This window comes from Vulpes vulpes, chromosome 11 (genome assembly GCF_048418805.1).
Source record: "Vulpes vulpes isolate BD-2025 chromosome 11, VulVul3, whole genome shotgun sequence".
Taxonomy (NCBI): domain Eukaryota; kingdom Metazoa; phylum Chordata; class Mammalia; order Carnivora; family Canidae; genus Vulpes; species Vulpes vulpes.
In genome coordinates this window covers 25,383,733-25,408,366 of record NC_132790.1, presented here as the reverse complement: position 1 = coordinate 25,408,366, position 24,634 = coordinate 25,383,733, and the positions used below count along the sequence as shown (strand labels likewise).

General features: G+C 39.7%; 1 protein-coding gene across 11 annotated transcripts in view; it reads left to right on the top strand.

Annotated features, from left to right (window-relative positions):
• The first annotated feature begins 1,025 nt into the window (after positions 1–1,025).
• The window catches only part of FAM168A (family with sequence similarity 168 member A), a 193,398-nt gene continuing 169,789 nt past the window's right edge, over positions 1,026–24,634 (top strand). For 3 of the 11 annotated variants that reach the window (XM_072727376.1, XM_072727371.1, XM_072727380.1), the window contains exon 1: positions 1,556–2,146. The gene's annotated coding sequence lies outside the window, so the exon portion shown is untranslated. Of the gene's footprint in view, positions 2,147–24,634 lie in introns of all 11 variants that reach the window. The other 8 variants (XM_072727377.1, XM_072727368.1, XM_072727370.1 and 5 more) reach the window with 7 other exon arrangements.

The following is a 24,634-nucleotide window of genomic DNA, read 5'->3' as shown; positions in this document are numbered from 1 at the left end:
TAAAAACCAGTACTATAAGAATTCAGATACAAGGAAGATCAATGTGCCTAAAATATGTTCTAGGGAAGGTAGGGCTTTGGCTTGAGTTTCAAGAATGAGAAGAAAAGGAGGAAATGGCCGTGGAAAGACAAGAAAGGAAAACTTTGAAAATATATGAAGAAAATAGAGAACTTTCTTTCTACTGAATTAATGGTCTTTTATGAATTTTAAGTTACCACCATTATTTGTTTTAACAGTGGAACTGTTGAGCTCATAGAAAAACCAGACAGGCCTCATCCTGGAGTACCACTGAGGGCAATAGGAAGCTGCGGTAAGCTTTTAGTCAGCAAAGTATGGTTGGTGGATTTGGATATTACTTTTTTTTTTTTTAAGATCTTATTTATTTATTCATGAGAGACACAGAGAGAGAGAGAGAGAGAGAGAGAGAGAGAGAGGCAGAGACACAGGCAGAGGGAGAAGCAGGCTCCACGCAGGGAGCTCAATGTGGGACTCCATCCCTGGACTCCAGGATCATGCCCTGGGCGGAAGGTGGCCCTAAATCGCTGAGCCACCTGGGCTGCCTGGAAATTACATTTTTTTGAAAAAGTCTTATAATTTAAAAAAAAACTATGTGCTCTTGTTAAACAATTCAGGCAATAAGAAAATAAAAATTACTTGGTATCTGACACCCTTTCTTCCAAGATAATCACTAATAATATTTTGGGGAACCTCTTTCCTGAAATCTGTGCTTATAGAATATCGTTTCAAATATCACAAATTGTACCATTATAAACATGCTGTTCTGTAACCAATTTGTTTCCCTCGAGAGTAAGTTATGAATAGCTTTTCATATCAACAAATAGATCTATATCATTTTAATAGCTGCTTACTACTTTGTTGTTTGTATTACAATTTAACTAGCTCTTTTTGATGAACATTTACATTACCCCTGTAATCCACAACCTCAGATAACCAGCTTGTGCATTCAACTTTTCAAAAAAACTTTTTTTTTTTTTTAACATTTTATTTACTTATTCATGAGAGACACAGATAGAGGCAGAGACAGGAGAAGCAGGCTCCATGCAAGGAGCCCAATATTGGACTTGATCCCGGGATCAAGCCCTGAGTCGAAGGCAGACGCTCAACCGCTGAGCCACCCAGGGATTCCTTTTCCAAAATGTTTCATTCTCTTTTTAAGGTAAAGAATTGAAAGTAATGGAGCTGGGTCAAAAAGTATCTTTTGACATTTGGATTTCAGTTGCCAAAACATCCTCTGATTTGCAGGGAGACGAGGAGGAAGCTGGTACATCAGCTCTGGTGCGATAGTGGCAACGGTGATGGCGAAGAGAATACAGACTCGGGTGATCTATCCCCCCTAGGCCTATCCTCAGTGGATTGGCATATTCCTATCCTTTTTCCTCTCTTTCACTTCTTTTTCTTAACATGGAGGAGGAACCAAGAACTGCATCTCCCAGCATTTCACAGGCACCACACCCCCTGGGAACTGTAGTACCGCGTCTGAGAAGGGTCCGGAAGGAGGGCGGGAGACTGTGGAGCATGCTGGGAAATGTGGTCCAGCTGCGGGGGGCGGCGGCGGTCGCGGTGTGCGTGTAAAGAGGCTGGAGACGCCGCAAACATCGCTACTTGGAGAAGAGGGCACGGGGCGACCTCACCTTCCTCTCAAGCGGTTTTTGAGTTGATAAAAGCGGACGGCGGAGGGTGGACTTCGCTACATCGTCCGTAACCGGGGAGCGTTTGGCCCCTCCACAGAAGGCGCGAGGCTGGCAGCGTAGGCCGCGCAGGCCACGCGGGGGCCGGAGCAAGGCATGCCGGGAGTTGTGGTCTCGGCGCGCTGAGGCTGTGGGACGTGTCGCGGCGCCGCGCAGGCTCCTCCTTCCCCGCCCTTCTTAGCGGTCCCCCGCCCCCTCCCTCCGCCTCCTCCTCCCTCGCCCGCAGCCGAACGTCCCCTCCCCCCACCCGTCGGGCTCTCGGTCGGCTACTGCAGAGGATTCAGAGCCGAGTCTGAGGAGGAGGCTCCGGTTCCCTGCGCGCCATCCGCCACCTTACTGGACACGGGCGAGGGAGCGAGAGCGTCGCCGCTGTAGCCTCCAGAGAAGACAAGGGCATCGCCGCCTCCGCCGTCGTTTTCGCCTGCAGCGGCTAGCCGGTGAGACCTCCCCCCACCCCCCCACCCCCGCCACCTCCCCTGGTCCGCTCTCCCGGAGCCTGGGCCGGTGATACTTACGGAGAATGAGAGTGGGGGCTGTGGAGACCCCGCGTGGGTTGGGGGAAGGGGGTTGAGGTCGCGATGGAACGGCGGGTTGGCCGGGGAGACTTGTCCTGGCGCGGGGCTGGGGGTGGGGTGAGGGTGGGACCCAAGCAGGTTGCAGGGTGGGTGGGTGGGGGGGCGCCAAGGGAAGGGGACTTTTAAGAGCGATTGACCCGATATGGGACAGGAGTGTGAGGTTGGGAGGTCGGGGTGGAATTTGGGGTGGTTTTGGGCGAGATGGATGATGAGAGTGGAGTGGGATGGCTTTTAATGGGGGAGGGGACTGAAAGAGGGTGATGGATTTGGGGTTGGCTTGGAGCAGTTGACAGCTTGGGATCCAGCCAGGGGTGCAGGGTAGGGGGATGATTTCAATAGACAGTGGGATTGCAGGGTTGGATAGGACCCTGGGGGAGGGGTGTTAATTCTCGAGGGTGGAATTTGGGGTGGACCTAAGGCAGACTGATGGAGGTGGTAGGGGCTTGGCATGGGTTGAGACCTTAGCTGGAAGTGGGCACTTGCCATCTCTGAGTGGTGGAATTTGTGGAGACTTATGGAATAGTGTAGTTTAGGAGAGTAAAGGAGGTAGAATTTGGGGTTTTTCTGGGGAGTGCTTATGGGAATTGGAATAGGAACTGGTTGGGGTGGGACTTTTCAATGAGAGGAGTGTGATGGTTGAGCTGGCAGGAGGGGGGGGGGATAAATTAGAAGTTAGGCCCAAAATGGGCAGGCAGAGATTGAAATTAGAGGGGGGCACAAGGGATGGGATTTAGGGTGATTTTAGAACCACCGGAAAGGCATGGTGGCTCCCTGGGTGCAGCGTCGAGGCAGAGGGCTCAGAAGATGCTGCTGGGCTAGACTCACTGAAAGAATAGTGGCAGGTGGTGAACAAGGTAGGGAGATGGCATCTTGAAGAAAATGTCCCTTGGCCAAGGTGGCAGAGGATATTTTGGAGAAGCAGTGTCTTAGATGAACTGGTAGGACTGGAGAGGTGGTTGCTGATGGTAAGGTGGCAAAGAGGCTTTTTAAGGAGAGACCTGGAGTTGTAGGTATGGACGGGGCAGGGAGGATGGAATGGGGCAGTGAGCAGGGCTGGGAAGAGGTGGGTTGGATGATGTTAGGAAAGATTCTGATGTCCTCCAAGAGACATAAGAGGGTAAGGGGTTGGACTTAAATGGACAGCTCTGGAGGTTGTGGTTGGGGGAGGGACAATAATCAGAAGGAACTTTGCAGGGGACAGAGAAGGTACATTAAAGATTCTCCTTCCTAGACGACATTTTAAGCTGTTAGTTCAGTCTTTTTAGTTTCATTTATATTAGTATCGTGTTTTGGAAGTAAATCAACCTGAAGGGTAAAGTTAAGAGGGGCTTCAGTTAAAGTAGAATTAATCAGGGGGAGGGTGTTTTCTATTCATTTATCATAAAAAGAAAGTTTTGGGGAAAAAAATCTCTTGGACTAAAGGTGGAGAAGATAAAACTGGAATGTGATATATATCTTTCTATATGATGTCTCTGCCTTCTCCTTTCCACCCTCCCCTTGGTGCATTTAAAAATTAGTCCTGGAATTTGGAATTAAATAGATTTGATAAGTTTGAGGTATTTAAGGGAGCATTCCTTGCTTGAGAACCCATGAATGAACCTGAAAAATATGAGGCTGAATTTATTTCCTAGTCAGGCAACGTGCATGTATGTAGAAAGAGGTTAGGCCTTTTTTTTTTTCCTCCTCTTAAAATTGATTGTCTGAAGACTCCATTTATTGGTGTCCTGGTTTGCAAGGCAATTAGGCCCATCATTGTATTGCAGGCTAATAATCCTGAGATGAATCTTGGCACCACCGCTTTATGTAAACAGAGAGAAGACAGGAAATATGGAAATGTCATAAATATTCATTGGTGAAATGGTTTGGTATTGATGGAGTTTTTCATTTGATTCTCTTTTGGCATTATTTGATAAGATTTAAAATAATTGGACTATATTTCTATAGATTGAATTTTCTTCTGAAGGAATTCAAGTGGTCAGAATTCTGTCAGATATGGATAAATAAAGCATATAGAATCATTTTTATTTTATTTTTTAAGGGTTGGTGTTGATGTAGGCACATTACATTTAACTGCAGCAACAATGTCTCCATCTATTCATCAGCAATTTTATTTAAAGCTTCAATGATATGCTCATTTTTATGGCAGAATGGTGATGGTGGAAGGTAGAGAGGGGTATTACTGAGGGAAACAGCTTTAGGGAAACAATTTTCTGCACTTAATTGCATTAACTATGATATGTTAAACATGAAGTGGTTGTTGATTAGAGCTCAGACTGAGAAAACATGGGGAGGGATGTAAAGCAGATAAAATTGGCATCAACAGGATCAAATGATTCTGTTTTTGTTCAAGCTTCAGAGTTCAGCTCATAAACAAACCATTTTCTTTGGCTTTGACAGTTGAGCACATAAAAATGTTTAGCTCAGTATTTAGGAATTTTTTTTCTTTTTTTTTTTAGTTCCAAAATGGACAGAATAATGGCAGATTGGCCTTATCCTTCAAAGTGTTTTGTTATAAGGAAGCTCTATTAAGATAAAAACCAGGTTTGAGTAGTTATCTGTAATTTGATGAGCATAATTTAACTAATGCAAGCATTTCTCCTCATAACTTTACTCTGGGGTCCAGACATTGCTTTTGTAGATCTGCAGGCTTGAGCTACAGGTGAGATATTTATATTAAAACTATAGCTTTTGAAAGCAAGCCTGAGAGAAATGTCTTGGTGGATATTTTCCCTCCTCACAGCTGTGGGCACTTTTACAGTGGAAATGTATATAAAGTGTTTGATTCTTCTGATATTCTGGTAAGAAGGAAGGAGCAGATGGAGGTACTGGTAGACAGACCCCTTGGTAGAATGAATGGCTGTGAATTTATGGGTGAAGAGTCCTGAGTTCAAATCCCCCATTCCACCCCTTGATAGCTGAGTGATTTCAATAGTCATTACAACCTTTCATATTTAGGGTTAATGGTTGCACAACATTGTGAATGTACTTATTTCTCCTAAATTGCACATTTAAATATGATTAAGATGGCAAAACAAACAAAAACTTATGCTTTACAAGGCTGTCAAGGGAAACAAATCAGTTCATGTCATGAGATAACTTTATGCCCCAAGAACACTGTACATATATGAACTATTTGTTCAATATTTATTTCTTATTACATGCTAAATGCCAGGGGAAATGAAAATAAACAAAAAACAGTTGTCAAGGAGTTTTCATTGTTGGGCGAGATAGTGATTTAGATGTAGTAAGAGAAGTGAAGCTTAACTAATGTGGTTGTTAAAGGTATGGATTTTCAAGTAGGTGCACCTTTCACTGCTGGTTGTGTGACCTTGGGCACAATGGTCTAATCTGTAAAGTGGGCATGAGAGAATAATTTCATAGGGTTGTTTTGAGGATTTGTTTTTATTTATTTATTTATTTATTTAAGAATTATTTACTTATTTGTGAGACACACACACACACACACACACACACACAGAGAGAGAGAGAGAGACAGAGACACAGGCAGAGGGAGAAGCAGGCTCCATGCAGGGACCCTGGGGTCATGCCCTGGGCTGAAGGCGGCGCTAAACTGATGAGCCACCCAGGTTGCCCTGTTTTGAGGATTTAACAAAATAATCCATGTAAGGTATTTAACACAGGTTGGTTACATAGTACACATTAAAAAATATTGCTGCCATTACTATGAAGTAGGAAGATACTAGAATGTGAATAGCCTTGTGTGTCCTACTGTTGAGTTCTTGGTAGTATAGTGTCCTATAATTTATTAAAGACGGATTACTTTGTATTATCATCTCACAGTTTATCTGCATATTTGCATGTTTGTACATATTTGCATATTTGTTGTCTAGGAACTTTAATCAGTAAAGTACTCAACATATGTTTTAGCTGTTAGCTTTCTCATCTATAGAATAAGAAGAAATACTGCTCTGAGAGTTGAAATGACTGGCTTAAGGTTACACAGTAAGTGGAAGAGTCTGGGTTATAGCTCCCAAATTCTGATTTCTCAACCATGTTTGTATCTTTTTAAGTTGTGAAATAAACCATATATATAAAGGTGCGTTATAACATACATTTTTAAGGAATGGAACAAATTGAAGATCTGTGTTTTTCCTACTCCTCTTATAAAGAAAATTTGTAGTATCTTTAAAGCTTCTTGTGATTCCCTGTGTGATTGAATGTCTCTCCTCTCTTCCTCATAAGTAACAGCTTTCTCAAATTTTGTATGCATCATTCCCTTTCTTGTCTTTATAGTTTTACCAAACAAGTGCATATCCTAAACAATATATTTTTTATCTTTGCAATTTATATAAATAGAATCATAGTGTAAGTATTCTTCTGTGACTTGCTTTGTTTTTATTGATTATTCTTATTTTTAACTTTATTTTTTTATTTTTTATTTTTAATTACTTTTTAACTTTAAAAGAGCGTTTTTCTTCTAGCATTAAAATAACATGCACACGGTAGAAATTGGAAATTACAAAAAGTAAAAGGAAGCAAATTTATTGTCTAATTCCATTTATCTGGCAGTACTTCTTATTTATATGTAAGTAAAAAATATGTGTGTATACACACACACACACACACACACATATATATCTAGACTACCCCCCCCCCCCCCACACACAGGTAGTTGAGATAGCAAGAAATATAAATACAACACACACACAGGTAGTCTAGATAGCAAGAAGGAAGCAAGTTTGCATTTATGGCTGATCAGATTATCCAGATGTGGACCAGTTGTACTTGGATATAGGAATGAGAGGGGGGGATCCCTGGGTGGTGCAGCGGTTCGGCTCCTGCCTTTGGCCCAGGGCGCAATCCTGGAGACCCGGGATCGAATCCCACATCGGGCTCCGGGCTCCTGGCGCATGGAGCCTGCTTCTCCCTCTGCCTATGTCTCTGCCTCTCTCTCTCTCTCTGTGACTATCATAAATAAATAATAATAAAAAAAAAATTAAAAAAAAAAAAAGGAATGAGAGGGGTTAATAGCAGCCTTTGTGAGCTTTTTTTTTAATTAATTAATTAATTAATTTTTAAAAAATTTATGGTAGTCACAGAGAGAGAGAGAGAATGGGGCAGAGACATAGGAAGAGGGAGAAGCAGGCTCCATGCACCGGGAGCCCGACGTGGGATTCCATCCCGGGTCTCCAGAATCGCGCCCTGGGCCAAAGGCAGGCGCCAAACCGCTGCGCCACCCAGGGATCCCGCCTTTGTGAGCTTTGAAACAGCATTTAGAGTTTCTATCTCACTGGCAGTTCTTTATTTATTAGATACTAGTTTTTTGTTTATCACCTTAGCACTACATTTCATATTTTAATAAGTCACTTAATTCTTTTGGTCAGAATTTTTGTGCTTCTTTCTTTTTGCAAGAAAGACTACTTAGTACATTGATCCTTTCCTGACCCTGACTGTACAGGAGAGTCTGTCATCTGATGTACAGAGAGTACCATGAGTAGGAAGTCCTCACTTATACATATTGGAATTCAGCAACCTAACCACCGAGAATTTTTTGTTTAAGAGATGTGAAATCCAAATTCATTAATACTCTTTTGGAGCTTCAGTTTACTTATCTGTAAAATGGATTTCAAATGAGATAATAAATGTGAAAATACTTTTTAAGCTCTAAAGGATTATATAAATCTTAGGGTTTTTTCCCTCCTAGTTTACAAAATTGAAATCCCTACACAGAGGTGAAAAGCTTGTTATATTTGGTTTATTGTTTTTCTGAAGGGTTCTTCTTGGGGAAGGGAGTATATGGACAGTTCACAATTTCTCCCTTGAAACTTGAAGATTGTTGGATATAGTGGGACAGGGAAGGTGTAGAGGACTTTCTCTTAGTGAATTTATGGGACTTGGTTCCACTGTTACTGTGCTGGCTAGCTCAAAATGAAATAATTGAGGCTATATTGAAGTGGAGAATGCAGTGTAGTGTTTGCTCTTCATTATCCTGACAAAACTCAATTTTCTACTTGTAACTTATTACTAAGACAGAGTAGTATAGTGAGATAAATTATCTATGCATATGTAAAAGGGAGATAATACTCCATTGTTGATTTGTTGTACGGGTTAAAGGAGATAAGGACAGAGAACCTGGAACCCTGAGTGGCATATGTATAATTGGTGCTTAATATGGTAGCTATGACTGCTATTATTTTTATTTTACTTATGAATTGTTTAATTTTTCCCCTTAGGCTGTACTTTTGTTATTCAGTGTTTCCTTGGCTGTATCTCCTCACAATCATTTTACATTTGGAATATACATTTATCTTAATATTATCATAAATAAAGCAAAACAAAGAACATAAATCCACAGCTGCAATACATTCCAAGGCAAAAGAGTTAGTAGTCTTGTTTGTGTCAGATACATTTAAGAGATCTGTTCAACAAATACACATTGAATGATTATTAGATGATAGGGAGTGCTGGCAATATGGGATACAAAAATTAAAATTCCCTGCTTTTTTTTAAAAAAAATATTTTATTTATTTATTCATGAGAGACACAGAGAGAGAGGCAAAGACCCAGGCAGAGGGAGAAGCAGGCTCCATGCAGGGAGCCTGATGTGGGACTTGATCCCGGGACTCCAAGATCACACCCTGGGCCAAAGGCAGGCACTAAGCCGCTGAACCACCCAGGGATCCCCAAATTCCCTGCTCTTAAGAAGTTTATAGTCAGTTATTGGGGAGGCAGACATGCGACACATTGCGTTGCTTAGCACAGTAGGACGAATGCTACAGTGGGGGCACAAACAAGGGGTATGGGGGGATGGAGGTTGGTGTGGCCTGATCTGCCTGGGGAGCAGGGAAGAGAGAGTTGCTAGGAGGGATTAATGCTTGAGCTGAGACTTGAAGGAGATTTGGATGTGTTGTGGAAGAAGAGCTTAAGAATGGTTCATGAAGTCAGACCATATCTTCCTTGATTGTTCCCTCCCAGTCTTCTTGTAGGCTTTAGTTTGCACCTCTTCTAAGGTCTTTCTAGCATGTATACCTACTGTAAGACCAAATAAACAAATCCTCAAACATAACTATAGTATAGATAGTATAGTCACGCTCCTGTTCTTTCTGTATGCTATGGCACTTACCTGGAAAGCCCTCTCCTACCAAATTTCTTAATCTTTACTTTGTTCATTAGGTAAGCTGTACTAATGAACACGTTTTATGGTTTTGATTATCCCAGTTTGTTGTTTAGCAGGAAGAAATTTTTGAATCTACTGAAACTAGCTGGTATTTAAGAAGAAATCTTTATTTTTGCTTTTTTAGTAAATGTTGGTACTCCTTAGGGTTGACTCCTTGGCTCACTGGACTTAAGATTCTTCTTTAAGTAGTCTTGCCCATTCTATTGGCTTTAACTTCTACCTGTGTGCTGATGAAATATCTCCAGCTTGGAGCTCTCTCCTGATCTCCAGATTTGTAAATCTCCCTGGCTTCTGGCCATCTACATACATCCAATTAGATATTCCTTAGATTCAGTAGATCTAAAACAGAGCTCATTTTCCCTGTCTACTTTTAACTTCTTCCATTCTGTACCCCCTCCCACACAAAAAGTTAAAATCCTCTCTTCCTGTAGTTTTGTAACTTAAATGCACTTCAGTCATACTGGCTAATGAATCTGTGCTATTAGTCTTTTTTTAAAAAAATTAATTACAGTATGGTTAACATACAGTGATTGGTTTCCTGTGTATATACAGCGATTCAACAACTCTATACATTACTCAGTACTCATCCTAGGTGTGCTCTTAATCCCCTCACCTGTTTTACTGGTGTCCCCCCCCCCCCATCTCCCTTCTGTTAATCATCATCTTTTTCTATAGTTAAGAGTCTGTTTTTTGGTTTATCTCTTTTTTCTTTCTTTGTTTTGTTTCTTAAATTCCACATGTGAGTGGAATCATGGTATTTGTCTTTCTCTGATTTATTTCACTTAACATTATACCCTGTAGATCCATCCATGTTGCAGATGGCAAGATTTGATTCTTTTATATGGCTGAGTAATATTCCATGGTGTATATATATCACATATATACCACATTTTCTTTATCCATTCGTCTGTTGATGGACCCTTGGGCTGCCTCCATAATTTGGCTATTGTAACTAATGCTACTGTAAACATAGAGCTGCATGTATCCTTTTGAATACATGGTAGTAAATTTGTTCTTGTATTCTTTGGGTAAATTACTGGATAGTAGGGTAGTTCTGTTTTTAACTTTTTGAGGAATCTCCATATACTGTTTTCCATAGTTTGCATTCCCACCAACAGTTTTTCTCCACATCCTCACCAACACTTGTTGTTTCTTGTGTTTTAGATTTTAGCCATTCTGATAGGTGTGAGGTGATATCTCATTGTGGTTTTTATTTTATTTTTTTAAAGATTTTATTCATGAGAGAAACAGAGAGAGAGGCGGAGACATAGAGGGAGAAGCTCCCTACAGGGAGCCTGATATGAGACTTGATCCCCAGATAGGGACTCGATCCCCAGACCCCATCCCTGATGAGGACTCAATCCCCAGACCCCAGGTAACACCCTGGGCTGAAGGCAGACACTCAACTGCTGAGCCACCCAGGCATCCCTCATTGTAGTTTTGATGTCCATTTCCCTGATGATTAGTGATGTTGAGCATCTTTTCATGTGTTTTTTGGCCATCTGTATGTCTTCTTTGGGGAAATGTCTGTTTTTAAATTGGATTATTATTATTTTTTTGGTGTTGTATGAGTTCTTTATATATTTTGGTACTGATTATTAGATATGTTATTTCTCCTTCAGTAGGTTGTCTTTTAGTTTTGTTGTTCCCTTTGTTGTGTAGAAGCTTTTTATTTTGATTTAGTCCTAATAGTTTATTTTTGCTTTTATTTCCTTGCCTCAGGAGACATTTCTAGAAAAATCTCACTATGACTGATGTCAGAGAAATTACTACCTGTGCTTTCTTTTAGGATTTTTATGGTTTCAGGTCTCACATGTAAGTCCATATCCATTTTGAGTTTATTTTTGTGTATGGTATAAGAAAACGGTCCAGTTTCATTCTTTTGCATGTAATTGTTCAGTTTTTCCAATACCATTTGTTGAAGATACTGTCTTTTTCCCATTACATATTCTTGTGCCCATAGTCTTTTCTTCTCCTTTATCTTTCATAGCCAAAAAGAAATCTTTCTAAGTGTTTTCTGGAATTCACATCCCCTTTCCTACTAAACCACCTTAGTTCAGACCCTTATCTCACCTGGACAAGTACAATGGGTTCCTAACTGGTTTCTGTATCACCCATCTAGTAAACCAGTCTTTCACTCAGCAGCTAGAACATGTACCCAATAGATGTGTATATTCACATCATTCTCTTGCCTAAATCCCTTTAGCAAGGCTCTAAAGTCTAAGCTTCTTAGCATGACTATTAGGCCTTTGTGACCTATCCCTATGTAGTTCTCCTACCTATACTCTTCTATGACTGGTAATACTGAGTAGCATGTAGTTCCTACAGATACCTTGCAATTTCACACCTTTGTTCATGGCATTTTTCTTTTTATTCATCCCTCTGGGTTGGGTCATCTCTCCTAAGAAACCTTTCAGAACCCTTAAGGTTGCCATAAAGTGCCCCCATTTTGTTCCTGGGGTCATCTGGTACATGCTTCTGTTCTGTTAGGTAAATTAACTATTTTTGTCTGCTTCTTCAGTTAACTCGAAGTTTCTTGGTGGCAGGGACTGTTTCCTAGTCATTTTTATAGTTTTAGTTCCTGGAGGGTGCATCACAAGTAGTGAGTGATTAGTTTTTGAACTGAACCTAGTAAGGATAGATGACAAAACAGTAGTATGATATTCTAATAAGGAGTGAGGTGATATGTATTTTTCAGATGTGATTTTTAAAATTTATTTAGAATGGAATTTAGAATTTAATTGGATTGATAAAGGGCTTGGTAACAATAATGGTGTATAGCACAAGGTTCAGAAGTAGAAGACAGCAAGAGGGTATATTTAGGAGTTGGCAGTTGCTTTCAGTAAAAAATATTTTAGGCTTATGGATCACATGCAGTCTATTACTTCTTCTTTTCCTTTTCCTCCCCATCTTCATCCTGCTCCTCATCTCTCATTCTTAACTCACAGGCTATCAGAAATCAAACTTTAAGTTGTAGAATGTTAAAGATCAAAGATTAAAGCAAGTTCATATTTCTTATTTATTATAAAATTTAGTGCCTTGGGAAATTGTGCATATCTTTAGTGTAGAGAACAATTATACAGAAACTTCTTTGTCAATTTACTACTTTGTTTATCTAAAAGTTTAATCTTTTAGGGCAGCTCTGGTGGCGCAGTGTTTTGGTGCTGCCTGCAGCCCAGGGTGTGATCCTGGAGACCTGGGATTGAGTTCCACCTCGGGCTCCCTGCATGGGGCCTGCTTCTCCCTCTGCCTGTGTCTCTGCCCCCCCACCTCTCTCTCTGTCGCTCATGAATAAATAAATAAAATCTTAAAAAATAAAAGCTTAACCTTTTATTAAATGGGCCATTGATCACTGTATGAAGATATTGTAAGAACACTTTGGTTTATAAAGCTCCAATACAACTCTTCCTCCTCCCTCTATTTAAGCAGATACCTAGGTCCTTTCAGAATATGCCTATTTTTATGATGATATAGAGTGTGCTTTTTCTTAGATACGGACATTTAAAAAATTTATTTCATGTTATGTTATTTTATTTTAAAGATTTTATTTACCTGAGAGAGAGAGAGAAGGAGAGCGGGCACAAGCTTGGTAGAGGGGCAGAGGGAGAGGGCTCCATCTCAAGAACCCCAGGATCATGACCTGAGCCGAAGGCAGATGCTTAACTAATTTTGAGGGCAGACACTTAACTGACTGAGCCATCCAGGTGCCCATATTTATTTATTTGAGAGAGAGAGCATGCGCATGCTAAGAGTGTGTATGTTGGGGGGTGAGGGACATGGGGCCAGAGAGAGAATCTCTAGCAGACTCTCTGCCGATTGAGGAGCCTGATCCCACGACCCTGGGATTGAGACTGAGCCAAAATCAAGAGTTAGATGCTTAACTGACTGAGCCACCCAGGCACCCCAGATATGGACATTTTATTATTTGTTTGTTTGTTTGTTTGTTTATTTATTTATTTATTTATTTATTTATTTATTTATTTATTTATGATAGAGAGAGAGGCAGAGACACAGGAGGAGGGAGAAGCAGGCTCCATGCCGGGAGCCCGATGTGGGACTCGATCCCGGGACACCAGGACTGCGCCCTGGGCCAAAGGCAGGCGCCAAACTGCTGAGCCACCCAGGGATCCCCTGATATATTTTTTTATAGTAAATTTCAGTCCCTGGCTGATTCAAGATTATGGTCTTGATTTGACTTTTTTTTTTATTAAAAATTTATTTATTCATGAGAGACACAGACTGAGAGAGAGAGGCGGAGACATAGGCAGAGGGAGAAGTAGGCTCCTTTCAGGGAACCTGATGTGGGACTTGATCCCAGATCCTGGGGTCATGACCTGAGCCGAAGGCAGGCACCCAACTGCTGAACCACCCGGGCATCCCTTGATTTGTTTTTGATTATGTTCTTCAAGCTTGACAGTTTCTGCTGATACTCATATTTTCTAGCCTTTGTTTTGTCATTTTTTCACATATCTTAGTTTTCTTTTTTAAAATTATTTATTTATTTATTTATTTATTTATTTATTTATTTATTTATTTATTTTTAAAGATTTATTTATTTATTTAGAGAGAGAGAGGCAGAGACACAGGCCGAGGGAGAAGCAGGCTCCATGCAGGGAGCCTGACATGGGACTCGATCCCAGGTTTCCTGGATTACACCCGGGCTGTAGGTGGCACTAAACTGCTGCACCATGGGGCTGCTCTTATTTGTTTATTTTAGAGAGCTTGTGCTTTTGTGAGTTGGGAGTGGGGAAAGGGGGAGGGGCAGAGAGAGAGGGAGAGAGAGAATCTCCAGTGGACTTTGCACTGAATGAAGAGCCCAATGTGGGGCTCGGTCTCACCACCCTGAAATCAGTGAACTAAGGTGAAACCAAGAACCGGACGCCTGACTGACTGGACCATCCAGGTGCCCTGCATATCCTAGTTTTTTTAATGTGTCCTCCTTTTATTTTGAATTTAGTAAAAATCTCCATCTTCTGCAAACATATTTATAGCATTTTACTTTACCTATAGTGTATAGGTATGTCATGTTGCATTATTTTCTTTAAGGATGAAGAAATCAAGACTCAAGAGGGTAAATTTGACTGGCCTAGGACTAGGAGGGGATAAAGATGCAAAGACAAAAGGGGCCTAAAACTTGAGTATCTCTAGTAGGTAACATACTGGGTATTTTCTCTCCATTATATAATTTAATAATCACATTTATCCTGTATAGGGTATTGCACCTATTTTATAGAAGAGGAAACTGAGCAACTGAGGCTTGTAGGGATAAAGTAGCTTATATTTGGTTACATAGTGAGAAAAGAGAAGCTTGTATTAAAAACCTGATCTGCCTTGCTCTGAAGTCTTCCCTGGTTTTAAACTCTGAGATCAGTATTTTTCAATCTACTTAGATGAGTAGTATTTGGGTACACATTCAAATCACCCAAGGAACTGTTTAAAAAAAAGAAAAAAAGACGAGACATGCCCAGTTCCACTTCAACCAGTGCTAACAAAACTTCTGTAGATGAGCCTCAGGTAAGTTGTCTATGTGTGTATGTTTATATAAAACATATAAATTTAAAAAAAGTTGTATTAAGGGGAGGTTGGTGTGGGTGAAACACATGAAGAGGATTGAGAGTACATTTATTATGATGCGTATTAAGTACTGTATAGAATTGTTGAATCACTATATTGTACACCTGAAACTAATATAACACTGCATGTTAATTATACTGGAATTAAAAAAAATTGTGCTGAGATATATGTAGCCTATGTAGAAAAAAATGCACCAAAAGTATCACCAGCACTCAGATCAAGAAAGGGAACATTACCCCTTCCTCCAACATAACCAGTATTCTGACTTCTAATACCACAGATTATTTTTGCCTGCTTATAAACTTTCGTAAGGTATGACTGGCTTTTTGCACTCAACTTTGATTTATTTATGTTCTTGTGTGTAGCAATAGGTTATTTTTGCTCATTGGTATATTAGCAGTTCTCAAACATTTTATATCTTTACTCTTACTAATTACGACGACAAAGAGCATTCATATGTGGGTTATATCTATCAATATTTGCTGTATTAAAGATTAAAACTGCAGACACTTGGCTCACTCAGAAGAGCATGCTACTCTTCATCTTGGGGCTGTTGTGTGTTTAAGCCCCACAGTAGGTGTGAAGATTACTAAACAAACAAACAAACTGAAATTTAAAAAGTATTAACTTATTTAAAAATATCAAATCTATTAAATATTAGCATATTTTAATGAAAATATGTTATCCCAAGTCAGAACTATTAGAAGAGTATTTTACATTTTTCCAGATCCTTTTACTGTCTGGATATAGATAGATTTATATTTATTTTAATTGGAGTATAGTTGACACCTGACTGGGTATATTTCTGTTTCTACCTTCAGTATTTTGCAATTGGTTGTTTTGTATGTAGTTTATAAAGAAAATCCACGTAGATATCCACATAGATATGTGGCTGGAAAAGGAAGGAATTTATCGCTCTTTTAGATAATTGTGGATATTCTTTTTTGATACTACACCAAAACTTGACAGCTGTTAATTTCTTGAAGGTCCACTATGTTATAGAATCTAAAACTATATCGGTGAGCTTTTCTTACTGTGTTAAGTTAAACTCTATTAATCTGTTTTGTACTTTGAATAGATCTTCTACCTGTGTGTGATTTTGTAGCATCATGCATTGGTCATTTGGAAAATATTGGGTTACTGAGTTATGCAGATCTTCTCAATGTTGACGTATTCTATTATATAATGTCTAAAAAATCTCATTTGTCAATATTACCACCAATCTTATCAGACAAATCTTTTTTTATTTTTTTATTTTTTATTTTTTATTTTTTTATTTATGATAGTCACATGGAGAGAGAGAGAGAGAGAGAGGCAGAAGGAGAAGCAGGCTCCATGCACCGAGAGCCCGACGTGGGACTCCATCCCGGGTCTCCAGGATCACGCCCTGGGCTAAAGGCAGGCACCAAACCGCTGCGCCACCCAGGGATCCTGACAAATCTTTTTTTTAAAGGTTTATTATTATTATTTTTTTAGAGATTTTATTTATTCATGAGAGACACACAGAGAGAGAGAGAGAGAGAGAGAGAGAGGCAGAGACACAGGCAGAAGGAGAGGCAGGCTCCATGCAGGGAGCCCAACGTGGGATTCCATCCTGGGTCTCCAGGGTCAGGTCCTGGGCTGAAGGCGGCGCTAAACCACTGAGCCATCCGGGCTGCCCAGACAAATCTTTTCTAATTCTTTCTTCAAAGCTCAAATTTTTATCATTGGCAAGAAATAATGACAGTTGTTTTCCATGCCCTGAGACTCACATTGTTTATTTTTGAAAAAATGTCTGCTGAACATTGAAGTCTGAATAATCATAGTTTGTCTGTTAGTTGTTCTTTCAAGTAAAAATGGTGTTTCATGGAAAAAGCTGCTAGTTCAGCCTGAAACTTAATTGCACAAGTGCTTTAGTGTTTTTGAGACAATTCTTGTACTTTAGTATGCAGGAGAGGATCTTTATGCGTACTTCCTGTTTCATCACAGAATATTAAAAAGATGTAATAATTGAGATTAATAAATTATTTTTGTGGCTTCATCAGGAACATTCTTTAGTGAAACTGAAACTAGTTCTCTTTTTTTGGCATGGTTATAAAGACTACAAAGATACTATTTCAGTATGGTATTACTGCCTTCATTCAATATAAGATGGTATATTTTTATTTATTTGTATGATTGTGTTTCCAGGCTTTACTTATTTCTTACTGAGGAAGGAGATGATTTTGTTATACCTTTACTAACAGTACTGTTTTGAAAGCCAGCATGAATGCAGTTGATTTTTCCTTGGCTGAGTAAAACCAAAATGCTATAGAGTTGAGCAGTTTCATAGGTTTCTCTGGATGTTAGAAAATCATTGGGCTTGGTACTTATTTTTTACCACTTTGTGGTGAAGGAAAGGTATGAAATGACCTTTAAAGAACTGTGCCTACCTGTGCATAAAAGTGGTTCTGTATGTGTATTTAGTCTTCCTACCCATAGCCTGGAGAATTTGCAGAAGAAAAAGATGCAGAAGAAAACACTGCTAAGTAATGTTGCATAATGATTCTGGTTTTTTACTGTGATTGGGCAGGGGAGAATGGAGGAGGTAGGTTAGGCAAGTTGTAGTACTGAGCGTTATTTTACCTTCCTGCCAGCATGTTTAAACAGCCTGGAACATCAGTTCTGAGGGGAGAATGAACATAAGCTTTTATGTTGTGGCCATTGCCAACGACCCCCCACCTTGTGTTGTCTCTACTATACTTTAGTCCGCTGTCATGCAGCTTTCCTCTATTCTTTGCCCATAGTTGGGTCACTGGAGCTGTGTATGCAATAAACATGTAGATACTCAAAACTTGATTTGTGACAGATCCTAGAATCTCACTTGAAATGAGTGAAGGTTATATTGGTAAATGAAGAAGTTTGGGACCTTTTTTATTGCCTTTCTAACTCTTAGTTCTTTTCTGTGCTTCCAGGTTTCCTCTTTATTAACTTTTTGGTCAACTTTAACTTTTAGATAACACAAAACAAATGGTACAAAACTAAATTTTATCAGTACTCAGCTTGTGCATTTGATTTTTTGGCCCTAAATACAGGATTTGAGTTATCAATTATGGTGGTAGAATGACTGAGACTTTAGGAAATGTTGAGTTTTATGACTGCCTTGTTAAGCCCTTAGTGGTTCCTGACAAGTAATTTAAATTATGGCTCCCAAAAGAGGTTTTGCTAACTAGAGTCTTAGTAGAAGATAACAATAATCATTTATGGTTGTATTTATTTAATTAACATGAGTGTCATGCTCTGTACTAGGTAGGATCTCTTCCCCTCCCTTCCCCTCCCCTCCCCTCCCTTCCCCTCCCCTCCCCTCCCTTCCCCTCCCTTCCCCTCCCCTCCCCCTTCCCTTCCTTTTCCTTCCCTTCCTTTTCCTTTCCTTTCCTTTCCTTCCCTTCCCTTCCCTTTCTCCTTCCCCCTTCCCTTCTTTCTCCTTTCCTTTCCTTTCTCCTTTCTACTTTTCTTACTCCTTTCCTTTCCTTTTTCCTTTCTCCTTTCCTTTCTTTTTCCTTTCTCCTTTCTCCTTTCTCCTTTCTCCTTTCCTTTCTCCCTTCCTTTCCCTTTTCCTTTCCATGTAGGTTCTCCACCCAGTGTGGAGCCCAACGTAGGGGTTGAACTAATGACCCTGAGATCAAGACCTAAACGGAGGACGCCTGGGTGGCTCAATGTGTGCCTGCCTTCGGCCCAGGGCCTGATCCTGGAGTCCCAAGATCAAGTCCCACATCAGGCTCCCTGCCTGGAGCCTGCTTCTCCCTCTGCCTGTGTGTCTCTGCCCCCGCCCCCTCTCTCTCTGTGTCTCTCATGACTAAATAAGATCATAAAAAAGAAAAAAAAAAAAAGACCTGTACTGAGATTATGAGTCAGACGCTTAACCATTTGAGCCACTCAGGCTCCCCATGTGCTAGGTAGGTTCTGATAATACACAGAGATGAGTAGTACGTGATCTCTGCCTCCAAGAGGCTCCCTGGAGCAAGGGAAAAGGTATAAACAAATACATTCAGTGTCTTATAGATGCTGTAAAATAACTAGCAAAGCGGAAGGTGTTAGTACCTTTTTCAGGGAGGAGTTCTTGGAGGAGTAGACACCTGAGCTTATTTCTGAAAGAAGACTAGGTCTGCTGTGTGGAAGATTCTGGATGTCGAGTCAGAAGATCTAGATTTGAACTCCGGCTCAGCCACTAACTAGCTCTCTGAATTGGGGAAAGTTGTTTAAGCACTCTGAATTTCAGTTTTTTCTCCTATAAAGTAAAATAATCATGTCTATATCTACCTTTGAAAGTTGCAAGGATTTAATACATGAGGAAGAACTTCATAAAAGTTCTGTACAAATATTATCCCGGTTTTTGTTTCTTATTCAATGATAATAGTGTTTTGACAGATTGGAGCATCAGTTTTCTTAGCCAGTCCAGAAATAAGTGAGAAAAAGAATGGGTATATTAGTACGTAGATGTCATTTTTTTAAGTATTAACACTATTGGCATCATGAATTAGGGCAAAGAGTTCTAAGTCTAGAGTTCACGAAACTTTGGTTCTTTTGTTTTGTTTTGTTTTTTAAATTTTATTTATTTATGATAGTCACACAGAGAGAGAGAGAGAGGCAGAGACACAGACAGAGGGAGAAGCAGGCTCCATGCAGGGAGCCCGACGTGGGACTCAATCCCAGGTCTCCAGGATCGCGTCTTGGGCCAAAGGCAGGCACTAAACCGCTGCGCCACCCAGGGATCCCTGGTTCTTTGATATTATGGAAGATACTGCTTAAGATGTTTAAGGTGTGGTCTCTGAAAAAATATTGAGTGTGGTCCTGAGTGCCTTGGATGGCAACAAGCCAAGTGGAAAGAGCTCCATTTCTTGTCAGAAGACTTATATTTGTGTCACTTTGGAGTTTATTTAACATTTCAGAATTGCATTTTCTCATTAGTAAGGCAGAGAAAAATAGTAGTTACTTTGTAGACTGGGAAGTAGGGATAATATTGGGTAAAGTGGACACCACTAGCCTTAGTTTTAAAAGTTTAATTTGTAGAATATTTAAAATCTTTTTCCTTTTAATACAATAGACTTTCGTAGAGAACCTTGGTTTAAAGAATAAAAGGGGCTTTCTGTCATTTATATTGTACTAACACTAATAGTATTTTACTTCTTCAAATTTATTGCTCTGAATAATTTTGTAAGGTGAGTTTAAATCCCAGTTCTGGCATTTACTGGCTTTGTGACCTTCAGTTACTTAATCTTTCTATAACTCATTTTATCCATCTTTGAGATGGGAATATAGTAGTAGTTACAGTATAGGATTACTGTAACTTATTGTTAGGATTAAATGTGATAATCAGATAAAGTGTTTTTAGTTTGGTGTTGTTAATTTTAATAAATGATAGATTGTTATTATTACTTTCATTTTATTAGTGAGGAACTGTGTAGAGATTAGCAGCCTGACTAGATTTACTTGTAAGAATCAAAGATGAGTTTAGTCCAGGTTGGGTAATGCCAAAGCCTTCATTCTTTATCCTATTACCAGGCTATGTTTTGCAATTAATATTTAATTTATATGGAAATGTATTATGAGGTGCTGTAGAGTGGGAAAAATCTGTTACTCTTAGGTACTTAAAACTTTCTTTCGGGATCCCTGGGTGGCGCAGCGGTTTGGCGCCTGCCTTTGGCCCAGGGCGCGATCCTGGAGACCCGGGATCGAATCCCACATCAGGCTCCTGGTGCATGGAGCCTGCTTCTCCCTCCGCCTGTGTCTCTGCCTCTCTCTCTCTCTCTGTGACTATCATAAATAAATAAAAAAAAAAAAAAAAAAAAAAAAAACTTTCTTTCACAGTGATATTTTACTAATAGTTTACATAGTCTCAAACTAAATTGCTCAGGGAAAGATTTCCTTGGCTTGGCTTGCCTGTGATCAGACATAATTTAAGGGTAGATATTCTGGTTAGTAAAAAGTGGTCGGTAGTCACTAAAAGAGCAGTATATATTTTTCCCTCCTAAATAGCTTTATCTTTTATTGAGGTAAAATTGACAGCAAATGACAGAAATTTAATATAGTTTTGACATATGTATATACCTGTGAAACCATCACTACAATTCAGATATGAATATATCCATCACTTCCCCAAAGTTTCCTGGCACCCTTATGCAGTCCCTTCCTCCTGTTCTCCCTGATTCCCCATCCAGGCAACCAGTGATCTGCTTTCTGTTCTATAGTTTTAAGATGGTCTAGAAGTCAAACCAATCAGGATTCAGCTGCCACTGTACTAGTTGGGCATCTTTGGACAAGTCATATCATCTCTCAGCCTAATTTACTAATCTGTAAAATAGGAGCCCTTCCACTTGTCAAAAAGAGGGACGCCCAGGTGGCTCAGCGGTTGAGCTCTTGCCTTTCAAGCCCAGGGTGTGATCCTGGAGTCCTAGGATCGAGTCCCACATCGGGCTCCCTGCATGGAGCCTGCTTCTCCCACTGCCTGTGTCCCTGCCTCTCTCTCTCTCTGTGTCTCTCATGAATTTAAAAAAAAAAAAAAAAGACCATAAAGAAGGTAGGAATAGGAAAGCCTGGCATGGTGTCTGACTCATAGTAGCCCTCAGTCATTGAAAGTTAGTATTACCAGTGCAGCTTTCATTTAGTGGTCTAGAATACATTTAGGAGTTCAGAGCTCCAAAATGCTTTTCTATCACCTTAAACCTTGTTGTCCTCTCCCACTGAATGAGCTTTTAACAGGGCAGCTTGAGGCCCTAAAGGGCTTTTGGTTACCATCCTTCCCTCCTCCATGCCCAGTGTTCACATGCTATTAATTATGAACAGATGTTCTTCATAAATAAGCAAAGAACTCCACAGAAGATTTTTGAATTCCTGATGCCTATGTTTAAGTCTGGCATTGTGATAAAGCTGCATGAGCAATGAGTTTGTAGTCAGAGTTCTGAGTTTTAGTATCCTTGCTGTGTCGGGCAAATCATAAAATCTCTCTGAGCCTCGCACATAAAGTTTTCTCACATATAAAGTTGGGAAAGATCATACCACACAAATTTGTTCTGAGGGCTAAAGGAGAATTTGAAAATGGATTGTATGATGAAGTCTTAGTTCATATGCATCATTGCATGACTGCCTTGCATTGTTAGAACTTTGTAAAAGGCTCAGGCAGCATTAAACATGACATATAACAGATTTTCTTTTTCAAAAAAATATATTACGTTTTACTAATAGTACAAAAAAGCAAAAAACAAAGGTTAAAAGTGCTTTGAATTATAGTCAGAGAAACTTAAATTCAAATCTTATGTTAGTAGCTGTGTGACCTTGGACAAGTTATTTAATTTCTCTGAGCCTAAAATTCTCATCTGTCAATAATGGATATCTAGTCTGCCTTAGAGGGTTATTGTGAGGATTATAAATAATGAGTGTGCAGTGGTTGGCATATAGCAGGTGCCCTGTGATGCTTAGTTTCCTTCCTTCCATTTCCAAAATTGGTATAGACTTGTGGAGTTCAAGTGAGCTATTACTGAAAGGATTACTTTTGCCTTCCTCATTCCTTGATGCAGTTTGGCCCAGGGTAGCTGTTAGCTAAAGTCTCAGATTTCTCATTTAAGTCTGGAAATGAAGTTGGAAGTTTATGATGCTAGCCATTACTGTAAAGGGATTTTTTTTCCCTAATAATGGGAGGAGCCAATTCCATGTTTTTGTACTTTCTTTATTAAGTCTCATTGCTGTAGCTGGAGATATTTTGTACTGTGGGAGTTAGGGAAACTGGGGGCCATTTTCTATTTGTGTTTATTTGGGTTGGAGAATTGTCTAAACGTTTCTGAGTGAATAAAGTAGATTTGCTTAGTTCAGGTTCTTCCTCCTGGGCAAACCTGGAAATGGCTTACTGAGGGTGGCAGGGCGATGGGGAAACAAATGGGAAAACATGGGGGAAACTGGTGAGTTCTGCTTGTAAAATTGTCAGGGTCTTTGAGTTTGGGGGCAGTGGAGAAGACTTGATTCTCTGTTCCTCTCTTCCTTCAGAGCGTTTACAGCCCAATACAAAGGGAACTTTAAGATGGAGGTCTGCATTGTAATTTCCTAGAAATTGCTGCTTCTGGTAACCACTCATTCAGTTTGCACCTCTTTGCTGCAGTGGATGAAACAATAGGGACAATAAAGCCATTTATCTGATAGCTGTAGCCTCAATGGGATATTTGTTTTAATAATGGTATAATTTGCAGGGCTCATAAATTGTGATTTTATTCTCATGGAAATAACTGCCCGGTGGTATTTGGATTCTCAGGTCTCCTGTTGTGGATAATTTCACTAACATTCTGGCTGACAATTCCCTTTATTCCAGACTTCGTTTTAGATTGTTCAGACTGGTTGGGTAATTAGCCCAGTGCAGAGCCAATTTTCTTTAGTTTGGGACTGGCAGGTGGTTACTAGGTAACTAGAGGATCTTCTGAACAGGGAAGAAATTCTGCTTAGGGATTCAGAGAAAAATAGCTGAGTTTGGTTTTGATTGTCATCTGGGTTTTTTTTTTTTTAAAGGTTTTGTGTATTCAATGCCAAAGTATCTGGATGAAAATAAAAAATTAAATTACCTGAGTATTTATTTTCCACACTACCAAACATCCCTTTATTTTTGGAACATCATGTGTTTGAGTTTTAAATTTCCATCTACATATTTTTACTGGAAATATATCCACAGAGGGTAAAGGATGATAATAGCTACCACGTACTAGACATTGCCTCTAGGTGTTATAAATACATTATCTCTAAATCTTAATTAGAACCCTGAGAAGTGGTATTGTTTTTGTTTCATGTAAGTAGAAATTCAAATTTGGAGAAATAACTAAATTAAGATACCTCAGCTAATAAGTGGCAGGCAGTTTACCAGATTGAAAACTCATGCTAGGTTTTTAATTATAGTATAAGACATTCTGAAGCAACATTGAAGTTTTTTGTTAAGCTCTGAGATATTATAGCAGTTGGCTCAATAATTATAGTGTATATATAGTAATTATATATATACATAAATTAGTACTACAATCACATGTAGATATCTACGTAGATATCTATATCTATATCTGATTGTTCTTCCTGTCATCTAACCTTGTACTACAGCAGTAAGATACCTTGGAGTATTTTGATTATCTTACCAAAGTTAAAGGCCTTTCAAACATACACTGTTTAAGAATATTTTGAAAGGTACCTTGGGCAGTCCAGGTGGCTCAGCGGTTTAGCGCCGCCGTTTAGCGCCGCCTTCAGCCCAGGACCTGATCCTGGAGACCCGGGATTGAGTCCCATGTCGGGCTCCCTGCCTGGAGCCTGCTTCTCCCTCTGCCTGTGTCGCTGCCTCTCTCTCTCTTGTGTCTCTCATGAATAAATAAAATCTAAAAAAAAAAAAAATTTTTTTTTGAAAGGTACCAAAGTGTGGTATAATATCTGGAAATAGTCTCAGATTTGGAGTTTGGGGCCTAGGTTTTTATTTTTTTTTTAATTAAAATTTTAAAAATTAAAAAAAAATTTTTTTAGAGAGGGAGGCAGGGGAGGGGCAGGGAGAGAGAATCCTAAATTGGGCGTGGAGCCCTCCTTGCAGCTCAATCTCACAACCCTGAGCTTATGACTGAGCTGAAATCAAAAGTTGGACTGCTCAGGTGCCTGGGTGGCTCAGTCAA